A 12,301-nucleotide genomic window follows, 5' to 3' on the forward strand; every position below is an offset into this window, starting at 1 on the left:
GCAAAACGCTACCCTTTTAGTGGCACCGAGAGCCAAGAAAATGTCTGCAGGCTCTAGAGCATTTTCTATTCGGGCTCCAGAGCTTTGGAATGCCCTACCAATGGATATTAGAACTGCTACCTCAGTATAAACATTTAAGACACGTCTAAAGACACATTTCTATGACATGGCCTTTAACTTACCTGTAGTGGCCGATTCGGGTGGAGTTTGTTTTCTCTCCCTCTCCACTCCCTCCCTCCCCGGCCGGGGAGGTGGTTAGGTGGCACCCATGCTGACAGCGGCTATCTGGATTCTCGTGGGTTAATTCAGGATGGGGGAACTGCAGCTCAACCTCCTCGTAGACACTGCCAGGACAATTGAGGGCTCCTTCGGCAGCCCTCTGCTCTGACATGGACATCCACTTTTTATTTCATTGATGTTCATGTTGTATCATTTGTGCCATCTCTGCATCCATTCCAACCTGGTGATCCTGAAAGGGGGATCCTTCCATCTGTGGTCCCTTCTCAAGGTTTCTTATTTTCCCCTAGTAGGGGTTTTTAAGTTTTTCCTTGCCCTTTTGGGAGCTTAAGATCAGGGGATGCTTTGAGAATAATTGTCAATTTCTGTCTATGTGAAGCCCTTTGAGACTGCTTGTGATTTAGGGCTATACAAATAAACTTGACTTGACTTGACTACATTTTACCGTGGCACCATTGAGAGCGTCCTCTCCAGCTGTATTGCTGTTTGGGGTGGCAGCTGCACTGACTACAACCTGAAGGCCCTGCAGCGCATAGTGAACACGGCTGGTAAGATTATTGGTGATTCACTCCCCTCCTTGAAAGACATTTACATCTCCCATGTCACCCGCAAGGCGACCACGATTGTGAGTGATGTGAGTCACCCTGCTCACTCTTTGTTTGAGCTTTTGCCCTCTGGGAAGAGGTACAGGAGCCTGCGCTCCCGCACCACCAGGCTCACCAACAGCTTCATACTCCAGGCTGTTAGGATCCTGAACTCTCTCCCCCTTTCTGCGTAGCGTCCTGTACTTTGCGCTATGCTTACTGTCTGCTGTATGCACACTGGCTCAGTTCTGCGCCTCTTATTTATTGTGTTATTTGTTTATTATTTATTCATCACTCATTATTTATTCATTATTTATTGTTTGTGCCTTCTTGTTTTTATTTTGTGTCGTCTACTTGTATGTCTATCGTGTACTATGTCTCGTCACCGTGGGATAGAGGAAACGGAATTTCGGTTTCTTTTTGTGTCTTGACATATGAAGGGATTGACAATAAAGCAGACTGTGACTTGACTTTGACTATGGAAACTGGCCTGACTATTTTATATAGGAGCCGTCTTGCAAAAAGTGGCATCATGGACGTGCGCAAGAGACAAAAAGTTGCATCACGGACTGGCCCCGGAGAAGAATTTTTCAAAGGGCCTGACAAAAAGATTATCATGGCTTGTTTCCACCCGGTTTCGAACCGGGGACCTTTCGCGTGTGAGGCGAACGTGATAACCACTACACTATGGAAACTCGCCTGGCTGCCCCATGAGAGCCGTCTTGCAAAAAGTTGCATCACGGACTAATTTTGAAGCTGGGACCTTTCGCTTGTGAGGCGTACGTGATAACAACTACACTATGGAAACTCGCTTGACTGTTGCACCAGAGCCGTCTTGCAAAAAGTGGCATCACGGACTGGCGCCAGAGAATAGTTTTTCAAAGGGGCTGACAAAAACATTAATGCGGTCTGTTTCCACCCGGTTTCGAGCCGGGGACCTTTCGCGTGTTAGGCGAATGTGATAACCACTACACTATGGAAACATGCTGTCTGCCACAAGCGACCCGTCTTGCAAAAAGTTGCATCACGGACTAATTTTGAAGCGGGGACCTATCGCTTGTGAGGCGAACGTGATAACCACTACACTATAGAAACTCGCTTGACTGTTGCACTAGAGCCGTCTTGCAAAAAGTGGCATCACGGACTGGCGACGGAGACGAGTTTTTAAAAGTGGCTGACAAAAAGTTTGTGGATTTCAGTTCTGCATTCAACACCAATGTGCCACAACAACTCCAAACTTGAAATCCACCAACATCATAGTTCACTTCAATTCCGATGAGGCACCATTTCTGTTGCGAATATGGAGTAACAAATGAGCAAACTAATTCATTTATAATTTAGTTAATAGGGTGGAATTCCACTGCCTGCAGTTAACACAAACTGTCACACAAAAACCACTGCAGTTACGTAATAACTCTGCCGCAAACACAGGTTAACACACTTTTGGTAGACAGCATACCTAAGTTCACATAAACAAAGTAACTCCCCGTCGGGGAATCGAACCCCGGTCTTCCGCGTGACAGGCGGAGATACTGTCCACTATACTAACGAGGAACACGTGTGAAGAAGTTCATGACGCTTGTTTCCACCCGGTTCGAAACGGGGACCTTTGGTGTGTATGGCGAACTTGATAACCACTACGCTATGGAGACTTGTCTGACTGTGATGCGGGAGCCGTCTTGCAAAAAGTGGCATCACGGACTGGCCCTGGAGACGAATTTGTCAAATGCGCTGACAAAAGAGCTATTATAACTTGGTTCCGTCTGGTTTCTAACTGGAGACCTTTCACCTGTGAGGCGAGCGCGATAACCACTACAACAACACCTGTAGAGAGGGGGGATGAGGCGTGCTTGAGGACTGCGAGGGCCGACCTGTCCCGGGGCATCAAAAAGGCAAAGAGGGCGTTCTCTTGCAAAATTACCGCCCACTTCAAGGACAGCAGGGACGCACGGAGCCTTTGGCAGGGCATTCAGACAATCACGATCTACAAGCCCGCGCCGCAGAGCTGTGAGGGCGACGTCCGTCTGCTCAATGACAGCTACCTACCTACCTCTGGTTTTTAATAGACATGCCAACATGATCTTTATTTATATAGCATTTTCACATGCGCTTGAATTTGAAAATCAAAGGGAGGTGGTCTCTGTTTCTACATTAATGAACGTTGGTGTACTGATGTCACGGTGTTGAAAGAGTTTTGCAGCCCTCTCTTAGAAACACTTTTCATGAACACTTTTCATGCTATCTGCCACAAGCACCGCTTCTTTGCTCGACGCTCGGAACAGCACTTGCCCGCTGAAGGCCACTCCCCCTTCACACGAGCTGCCCCTGTGCCTCTCCGCCGCCAGCGTGAGGGGGGCGCTTGCCGCTATCAACATCCGTAAGGCGGCGGGCCCTGACAACATGCCGGGCCGAGCGCTGAAGGACTGCTCTGGTGAGCTGACGGGTGTCTTCACGGACATCTTTAACACTTCCCTGCAGCAGGCCATCGTCCCGTCGTGTTTCAAAGCTGCCACGATCGTACCTGTGCCGAAGAAACCTGCTCCGTCCTGCTTCAATGACTATCGCCCCGTGGCACTTACGCCCATCATCATGAAGTGCTTTGAGCGGCTTGTCATGGACCACATCTGATCCGTTCTCCCCCCCAAACATTGACCCCTTCCAGTTTGCGTACCGAGCCAAACGGTCCTCTGAGGATGCCATCTGCTCTGCCCTCCACTCTGCCCTCACCCAACTGGAGAGAAGGGACTCGTATGTGAGATTGCTGTTTGTGGACTTCAGTTCTTCCTTCAACACCATTGTGCCACAACGTCTCATCAGCAAACTTGACAAGCTGGGCCTCAGTACCTACCTCTGCAACTGGCCACTGGACTTCCTCTGTCAGAGGCCACAGGTGGTACGTGTTGGCGACAAAATCTCCGCCAGCATCACGCTGAGCACAGGGGCCCCCCAAGGCTGCGTGCTCAGTCCGCTGCTCTTCACCCTCCTGACGCATGACTGCACTGCAACCTACAGCGACAACCGCATAGTGAAGTTTGCTGACGACACGACTCTGGTGGGTCTCATCACCAAGGGAGACGAGACTCGATACAGGTTGGAGGTTGACCTTCTGACCATGTGGTGCAGGGATAACAACCTCCTGCTGAATGTCGACAAGACCAAGGAGATTGTTGTTGCCTTCCGGAAGGGTCACACCCAACACCTGCCGCTGACCATCGACGGTGCTGTGGTGGAGAGAGTGAGCAGCGCCCGGTTCCTGGGGGTGCACATCAGTGAGAATCTCTCCTGGTCCACCAACACCGCATCACTGGCGAAGAAGGCCCAGCGCCGCCTGTACTTTCTGCGGAAACTCAGGCGAGCGAGCGCTCCTCCGGCCGTCATGACTAGTAGCGCAGCAGCTTATTGATTACATGGTCGCCAATAATCAGTCTGGTTTTAGAGCTAATCATTCCACTGAGACAGCACTTGCTAAAGTGACTAACGATCTCCTCATAGCTATGGATTCAAACACTTCGTCTGTACTGTTACTACTCGATCTTAGTGCTGCCTTCGACACTGTAGACTTAGATATTTTATTAGGGCGTCTTAAAAGTTGTGTTGGTATTTCAGGGTCAGCACTAGGCTGGTTCCATTCCTATCTATCAAACAGGACGCACCGAGTGGTCCATGGCAATGCGTCCTCGGAGCTCTATAATGTTACGTGTGGTGTCCCACAGGGATCGGTTCTCGGACCAATCCTTTTTAATATTTATATGATTCCGCTTGGCGACATAATACGTAAATATAATATTAGTTTTCAATGCTATGCGGATGACACCCAATTATATATGCCGTTATCGATGACAGATCCGCGGGATTGTTGTAATCTTGAGGCGTGCCTTGCGGAGATCAAGCAATGGATGTCTTTCAACTTCCTTCGTCTTAACCCAGATAAAACTGAGATGTTGATAATTGGGCCAACTCGTTATCAACACTTATTCAAGGAAACCGCTATAACTATAGATAACCGTACTATCACTCAAAGCGATACTGTAACTAATCTCGGGGTAATATTTGACCAAACTCTCTCCTTTCAAAAGCACATTAAGAATATAACTAGAATTGCGTTTTTTCTTCGTAATATTGCAAAGATTCGTCCGATCCTCTCGACCGGTTATTCATGCGTTCGTCACGTCGCGCCTGGACTACTGTAATGTACTATTGTCGGGTCTTCCTAAGTCCCGCATCAAAAGTCTACAGTTAGTACAAAATGCTGCTGCAAGGCTGCTCTCTCGGACAAGAAAATTTGATCACATTACCCCAATACTAGCCAACTTACATTGGCTCCCGGTCCATTTAAGATGTGATTTCAAGGTTCTTCTATTAACCTATAAATCACTGCATGGCTTAGCGCCTTCATATCTCGTCGACCTAGTTGTTCCTTATGTTCCGTCTCGTAACCTTCGTTTGCAAAACGCTACCCTTTTAGTGGCACCGAGAGCCAAGAAAATGTCTGCAGGCTCTAGAGCATTTTCTATTCGGGCTCCAGAGCTTTGGAATGCCCTACCAATGGATATTAGAACTGCTACCTCAGTAGAAACATTTAAGACACGTCTAAAGACACATTTCTATGACATGGCCTTTAACTTACCTGTAGTGGCCGATTCGGGTGGAGTTTGTTTTCTCTCCCTCTCCACTCCCTCCCTCCCCGGCCGGGGAGGTGGTTAGGTGGCACCCATGCTGACAGCGGCTATCTGGATTCTCGTGGGTTAATTCAGGATGGGGGAACTGCAGCTCAACCTCCTCGTAGACACTGCCAGGACAATTGAGGGCTCCTTCGGCAGCCCTCTGCTCTGACATGGACATCCACTTTTTATTTCATTGATGTTCATGTTGTATCATTTGTGCCATCTCTGCATCCATTCCAACCTGGTGATCCTGAAAGGGGGATCCTTCCATCTGTGGTCCCTTCTCAAGGTTTCTTATTTTCCCCTAGTAGGGGTTTTTAAGTTTTTCCTTGCCCTTTTGGGAGCTTAAGATCAGGGGATGCTTGGAGAATAATTGTCAATTTCTGTCTATGTGAAGCCCTTTGAGACTGCTTGTGATTTAGGGCTATACAAATAAACTTGACTTGACTTGACTACATTTTACCGTGGCACCATTGAGAGCGTCCTCTCCAGCTGTATTGCTGTTTGGGGTGGCAGCTGCACTGACTACAACCTGAAGGCCCTGCAGCGCATAGTGAACACGGCTGGTAAGATTATTGGTGCTTCACTCCCGTCCTTGAAAGACATTTACATCTCCCATCTCACCCGCAAGGCGACCACGATTGTGAGTGATGTGAGTCACCCCGCTCACTCTTTGTTTGAGCTTCTGCCCTCTGGGAAGAGGTACAGGAGCCTGCGCTCCCGCACCACCAGGCTCACCAACAGCTTCATACTCCAGGCTGTTAGGATCCTGAACTCTCTCCCCCTTTCTGCGTAGCGTCCTGTACTTTGCGCTATGCTTACTGTCTGCTGTATGCACACTGGCTCAGTTCTGCGCCTCTTATTTATTGTGTTATTTGTTTATTATTTATTCATCACTAATTATTTATTCATTATTTATTGTTTATGCCTTCTTGTTTTTATTTTGTGTCGTCTACTTGTATGTCTATCGTGTACTATGTCTCGTCACCGTGGGATAGAGGAAACGGAATTTCGGTTTCTTTTTGTGTCTTGACATATGAAGGGATTGACAATAAAGCAGACTGTGACTTGACTTTGACTATGGAAACTGGCCTGACTATTTTATATAGGAGCCGTCTTGCAAAAAGTGGCATCATGGACGTACGCAAGAGACAAAAACTTGCATCACGGACTGGCCCCGGAGAAGAATTTTTCAAAGGGCCTGACAGAAAGATTATCATGGCTTGTTTCCACCCGGTTTCGAACCGGGGACCTTTCGCGTGTGAGGCGAACGTGATAACCACTACACTATGGAAACTTGCCTGGCTGCTCCACGAGAGCCGTCTTGCAAAAAGTTGCATCACGGACTAATTTTGAAGCGGGGACCTTTCGCTTGTGAGGCGTACGTGATAACCACTACACTATGGAAACTCGCTTGACTGTTGCACCAGAGCCGTCTTGCAAAAAGTGGCATCACGGACTGGCGACGGAGACGGATTTTTAAAAGTGGCTGACAAAAGGTTTGTGGATTTCACACAAAAACCACTGCAGTTACGTAATAACTCTGCTGCAAACACAGGTCAACACACTTTTGGTAGACAGCATACCTAAGTTCACATAAACAAAGTAACTCCCCGTCGGGGAATCGAACCCCGGTCTTCCGCGTGACAGGCGGAGATACTGTCCACTATACTAACGAGAAACGCTTGTATAGATTAGGGTCTTTTGTGACTTGTCACTAGAACCGGCCGCATAGTGGTAGGTTAAGAACCACTGATTAAGATGTTTGTTTTTAATAGATATGCCAACATGATCTTTATTTATATAGCATTTTCACACGCGCTTGAATTTGATAACCAGAAGCATGAAAGGACAATCGATCAGCAAGATATTGCCACTGTGGCTTTAATTAAATTGAATTATTATAAGTAACTAATTGTGTAGTTGGAAATTCAATGTGTATAACTCTGTTGGATTGCAAACATTTGTCCCTGTTTTCCAGTAGTAGTAGTAGTAGTAGTAGTAGTATGATGGCGCCGCGGATGGCAGCCACGGTGAGTCGCTCTCTGTTTCTTTGTCTTATTTTGTGTGTTTTCTGTGTCCTCTGCTGTCCATCCCGGATCACCTTTACCAGAGAAGCGCTGTTAAACATTGGACAGTCTTCTTCTGGTATTTTCTCTCCTGTTCTCTCTGATTCAGACTGTTTGTCGGAGATTCTAGCCGGAGCGGCGGTGCTATACAAGCTAGTGCGACGGCGGCGCGGAAAACGAGCCAGAGCACTCGTAAAGCTGAGGGAGAGAGGGTTCCGTTCTGCCCTACCGTCAATTCATCTGGCGAATGTCCGCTCCCTGGCGAACAAGATGGACGAACTGCTGCTCCTCACTTCAAGGAACACGGACTTCAGCAGATCGGCCGCGCTGTGCTTTGTTGAAACGTGGCTCTGCGAACGAACCCCCCAACACGCCGTGGAGCTAGCGGGGTTTAGGCTAACTCGTGCAGATCGCAGCGCGGAGTTCTCCGGAAAATCAAAGGGAGGTGGTCTCTGTTTCTACATTAATGAACGTTGGTGTACTGATGTCACGGTGTTGAAAGAGTTTTGCAGCCCTCTCTTAGAAACACTTTTCATGAACTGCCGGCCGTTCTATTCACCACGGGAGTTCTCCTCAATCGTCATGGCGGCTGTTTACATTCCACCACACGTACGTGCGAGTGACGCCACGCAGATGCTGGCTGACCAGGTAACAGAAACTTCTACCAAATTCACTAATTATTGTTCTGGGTGATCTTAACAGGGCGAACCTCGCACACAAAGAATTTTTCAAAGGGCCTGACAAAAAGATTATCATGGCTTGTTTCCACCCGGTTTCGAACCGGGGACCTTTCGCGTGTGAGGCGAACGTGATAACCACTACACTATGGAAACTTGCCTGGCTGCCCCACGAGAGCCGTCTTGCAAAAAGTTGCATCACGGACTAATTTTGAAGCGGGGACCTTTCGCTTGTGAGGCGTACGTGATAACCACTACACTATGGAAACTCGCTTGACTGTTGCACCAGAGCCGTCTTGCAAAAAGTGGCATCACGGACTGGCGACGGAGACGGATTTTTAAAAGTGGCTGACAAAAGGTTTGTGGATTTCACACAAAAACCACTGCAGTTACGTAATAACTCTGCTGCAAACACAGGTCAACACACTTTTGATAGACAGCATACCTAAGTTCACATAAACAAAGTAACTCCCCGTCGGGGAATCGAACCCCGGTCTTCCGCGTGACAGGCGGAGATACTGTCCACTATACGTTACAAACTCCCCAGATACAGACAGCATGTAACGTGTCCCACCAGAGGGGCACAGACTCTGGACTGCTACACCGTGATCAAGGATGCATACCACTCTGTGGCTCGTGCAGCTTTAGGACTCTCGGACCACTGTCTAGTTCATCTGATCCCGGCCTACAGGCAGAAACTAAAAATTTCTAAGCCTGTGGTGAGGACTGTGAGGAAATGGACAGTGGAGTCAAGGCAGGACCTCCAAGCCTGCTTTGACTGCACCGATTGGGGAGTTTTCGAGGCTGCAACTTCAGACTTGCATGAACTCACTGACACTGTCACATCATACATAAGTTTTTGTGAGGATTGTGTGTGCAGACTAAGACCTTCTGCACGTACAACAACGACAAACCTTGGTTTACACCGAACCTCAGGAGGCTGCACAAAGTCAAGGAGGAGGCCTACAGGAGCGGCGACCACGACCTGTTCAAGCTACATTATGGCTACTACATTCACTACATTATGGAAACTTGTCTGGCTGTGAAGCGGGAGCCGTCTTGCAAAAAGTGGCATCACGGACTGGCGAATAGTTTTTCAAAGGGGCTGACAAAACCATTGATGCAGTCTGTTTCCACCCGGTTTCGAGCCGGGGACCTTTCGCGTGTTAGGCGAATGTGATAACCACTACACTATGGAAACCTGCTGTCTGCCACAAGCGACCCGTCTTGCAGAAAGTTGCATCACGGACTAATTTTGAAGCGGGGACCTATCGCTTGTGAGGCGAACGTGATAACCACTACACTATAGAAACTCGCTTGACTGTTGCACCAGAGCCGTCTTGCAAAAAGTGGCATCACGGACTGGCGACGGAGACGAGTTTTTAAAAGTGGCTGAGAAAAAGTTTGTGGATTTCAGTTCTGCATTCAACACCAATGTGCCACAACAACTCCAAACTTGAAATCCACCAACATCATAGTTCACTTCAATTCCGATGAGGCACCATTTCTGTTGCGAATATGGAGTAACAAATGAGCAAACTAATTCATTTATAATTTAGTTAATAGGGTGGAATTCCACTGCCTGCAGTTAACACAAACTGTCACACAAAAACCACTGCAGTTACGTAATAACTCTGCCGCAAACACAGGTTAACACACTTTTGGTAGACAGCATACCTAAGTTCACATAAACAAAGTAACTCCCCGTCGGGGAATCGAACCCCGGTCTTCCGCGTGACAGGCGGAGATACTGTCCACTATACTAACGAGGAACACGTGTGAAGAAGTTCATGACGCTTGTTTCCACCCGGTTCGAAACGGGGACCTTTGGTGTGTATGGCGAACTTGATAACCACTACGCTATGGAGACTTGTCTGACTGTGATGCGGGAGCCGTCTTGCAAAAAGTGGCATCACGGACTGGCCCTGGAGACGAATTTGTCAAATGCGCTGACAAAAGAGCTATCAAGACTTGTTTCCGTCTGGTTTCGAACTGGAGACCTTTCACCTGTGAGGCGAGCGCGATAACCACTACAACAACACCTGTAGAGAGGGGGGATGAGGCGTGCTTGAGGACTGCGAGGGCCGACCTGTCCCGGGGCATCAAAAAGGCAAAGAGGGCGTTCTCTTGCAAAATTACCGCCCACTTCAAGGACAGCAGGGACGCACGGAGCCTTTGGCAGGGCATTCAGACAATCACGATCTACAAGCCCGCGCCGCAGAGCTGTGAGGGCGACGTCCGTCTGCTCAATGACCTTAACCGCTTCTTTGCTCGCTTCGACGCTCGGAACAGCACTTGCCCGCTGAAGGCCACTCCCCCTTCACACGAGCTGCCCCTGTGCCTCTCCGCCGACAGCGTGAGGGGGGCGCTTGCCGCTATCAACATCCGTAAGGCGGCGGGCCCTGACAACATCCCGGGTCGAGCGCTGAAGGACTGCGCTGGTGAGCTGACGGGTGTCTTCTTTAACACTTCCCTGCAGCAGGCCATCGTCCCGTCGTGTTTCAAAGCTGCCACCATCGTACCTGTGCCCAAGAAACCTGCTCCGTCCTGCTTCAATGACTATCGCCCCGTGGCATTTACGCCCATCATCATGAAGTGCTTTGAGCGGCTTGTCATGGAGCACATCCGATCCGTTCTCCCCCCCCACCAGTTCCTACCTCTGCAACTGGCCACTGGACTTCCTCTGTCAGAGGCCACAGGTGGTACGTGTTGGCGACAAAATCTCCGCCAGCATCACGCTGAGCACAGGGGCCCCCCAAGGCTGCGTGCTCAGTCCGCTGCTCTTCACCCTCCTGACGCATGACTGCACTGCAACCTACAGCGACAACCGCATAGTGAAGTTTGCTGATGACACGACTCTGGTGGGTCTCATCACCAAGGGAGACGAGACTCAATACAGGTTGGAGGTTGACCTTCTGACTACGTGGTGCAGGGAAAACAACATCCTGCTGAATGTCGACAAGACCAAGGAGATTGTTGTTGACTTCCGGAAGGGTCACACCCAACACCTGCCACTGACCATCGACGGTGCTGTGGTGGAGACAGTGAGCAACGCCCGGTTCCTGGGGGTGCACATCAGTGAGAATCCCTCCTGGTCCACCAACACCGCATCACTGGCGAAGAAGGCCCAGCGCCGCCTGTACTGTCTGCGGAAACTCAGGCGAGCGAGCGCTCCTCCGGCCGTCATGACTACATTTTACCGTGGCACCATTGAGAGCGTCCTCTCCAGCTGTATTGCTGTTTGGGGTGGCAGCTGCACTGACTACAACCTGAAGGCCCTGCAGCGCATAGTGAACACGGCTGGTAAGATTATTGGTGCTTCACTCCCGTCCTTGAAAGACATTTACATCTCCCATCTCACCCGCAAGGCGACCACGATTGTGAGTGATGTGAGTCACCCCGCTCACTCTTTGTTTGAGCTTCTACCCTCTGGGAAGAGGTACAGGAGCCTGCGCTCCCGCACCACTAGGCTCACCAACAGCTTCATACTCCAGGCTGTTAGGATCCTGAACTCTCTCCCCCTTTCTGCGTAGCGTCCTGTACTTTGCGCTATGCTTACTGTCTGCTGTATGCACACTGGCTCAGTTCTGCGCCTCTTATTTATTGTGTTATTTGTTTATTATTTATTCATCACTCATTATTTATTCATTATTTATTGTTTGTGCCTTCTTGTTTTTATTTTGTGTCGTCTACTTGTATGTCTATCGTGTACTATGTCTCGTCACCGTGGGATAGAGGAAACGGAATTTCGGTTTCTTTTTGTGTCCTGACATATGAAGGGATTGACAATAAAGCAGACTGTGACTTGACTTTGACTATGGAAACTGGCCTGACTATTTTATATAGGCGCCGTCTTGCAAAAAGTGGCATCATGGACGTGCGCAAGAGACAAAAAGTTGCATCACGGACTGGCCCCGGAGAAGAATTTTTCAAAGGGCCTGACAAAAAGATTATCATGGCTTGTTTCCACCCGGTTTCGAACCGGGGACCTTTCGCGTGTGAGGCGAACGTGATAACCACTACACTATGGAAACTTACCTGGCTGCCCCACGAGAGACGTCTTGCAATAA

At 49.1% G+C, this 12,301-nt stretch overlaps 9 non-coding genes across 9 annotated transcripts; all 9 read right to left on the reverse strand.

The window, feature by feature from the left end:
• Nucleotides 1-1,443: 1,443 nt before the first annotated feature.
• On the reverse strand, nt 1,444-1,516 carry trnav-cac (transfer RNA valine (anticodon CAC)). The gene has a single exon. It is a non-coding gene; the product is annotated as a tRNA-Val (tRNA).
• Nucleotides 1,517-1,731: 215 nt separating this feature from the next.
• Nucleotides 1,732-1,804, reverse strand: trnav-aac (transfer RNA valine (anticodon AAC)). Its single transcript has one exon. It is a non-coding gene; the product is annotated as a tRNA-Val (tRNA).
• Nucleotides 1,805-2,303: 499 nt separating this feature from the next.
• trnad-guc (transfer RNA aspartic acid (anticodon GUC)) lies at nt 2,304-2,375 on the reverse strand. The gene has a single exon. It is a non-coding gene; the product is annotated as a tRNA-Asp (tRNA).
• A 4,334-nt stretch (nt 2,376-6,709) lies between these two features.
• On the reverse strand, nt 6,710-6,782 carry trnav-cac (transfer RNA valine (anticodon CAC)). The gene has a single exon. It is a non-coding gene; the product is annotated as a tRNA-Val (tRNA).
• Nucleotides 6,783-7,094: 312 nt separating this feature from the next.
• Nucleotides 7,095-7,166, reverse strand: trnad-guc (transfer RNA aspartic acid (anticodon GUC)). Its single transcript has one exon. It is a non-coding gene; the product is annotated as a tRNA-Asp (tRNA).
• A 1,148-nt stretch (nt 7,167-8,314) lies between these two features.
• trnav-cac (transfer RNA valine (anticodon CAC)) lies at nt 8,315-8,387 on the reverse strand. Its single transcript has one exon. It is a non-coding gene; the product is annotated as a tRNA-Val (tRNA).
• Nucleotides 8,388-9,359: 972 nt separating this feature from the next.
• Nucleotides 9,360-9,432, reverse strand: trnav-aac (transfer RNA valine (anticodon AAC)). Its single transcript has one exon. It is a non-coding gene; the product is annotated as a tRNA-Val (tRNA).
• Nucleotides 9,433-9,931: 499 nt separating this feature from the next.
• Nucleotides 9,932-10,003, reverse strand: trnad-guc (transfer RNA aspartic acid (anticodon GUC)). Its single transcript has one exon. It is a non-coding gene; the product is annotated as a tRNA-Asp (tRNA).
• A 2,189-nt stretch (nt 10,004-12,192) lies between these two features.
• On the reverse strand, nt 12,193-12,265 carry trnav-cac (transfer RNA valine (anticodon CAC)). The gene has a single exon. It is a non-coding gene; the product is annotated as a tRNA-Val (tRNA).
• Between the last annotated feature and the right edge of the window lie 36 nt (nt 12,266-12,301).

The sequence above is a fragment of the Syngnathus typhle genome, linkage group LG1 (genome assembly GCF_033458585.1).
Source record: "Syngnathus typhle isolate RoL2023-S1 ecotype Sweden linkage group LG1, RoL_Styp_1.0, whole genome shotgun sequence".
NCBI classification, from domain to species: Eukaryota; Metazoa; Chordata; class Actinopteri; order Syngnathiformes; family Syngnathidae; genus Syngnathus; species Syngnathus typhle.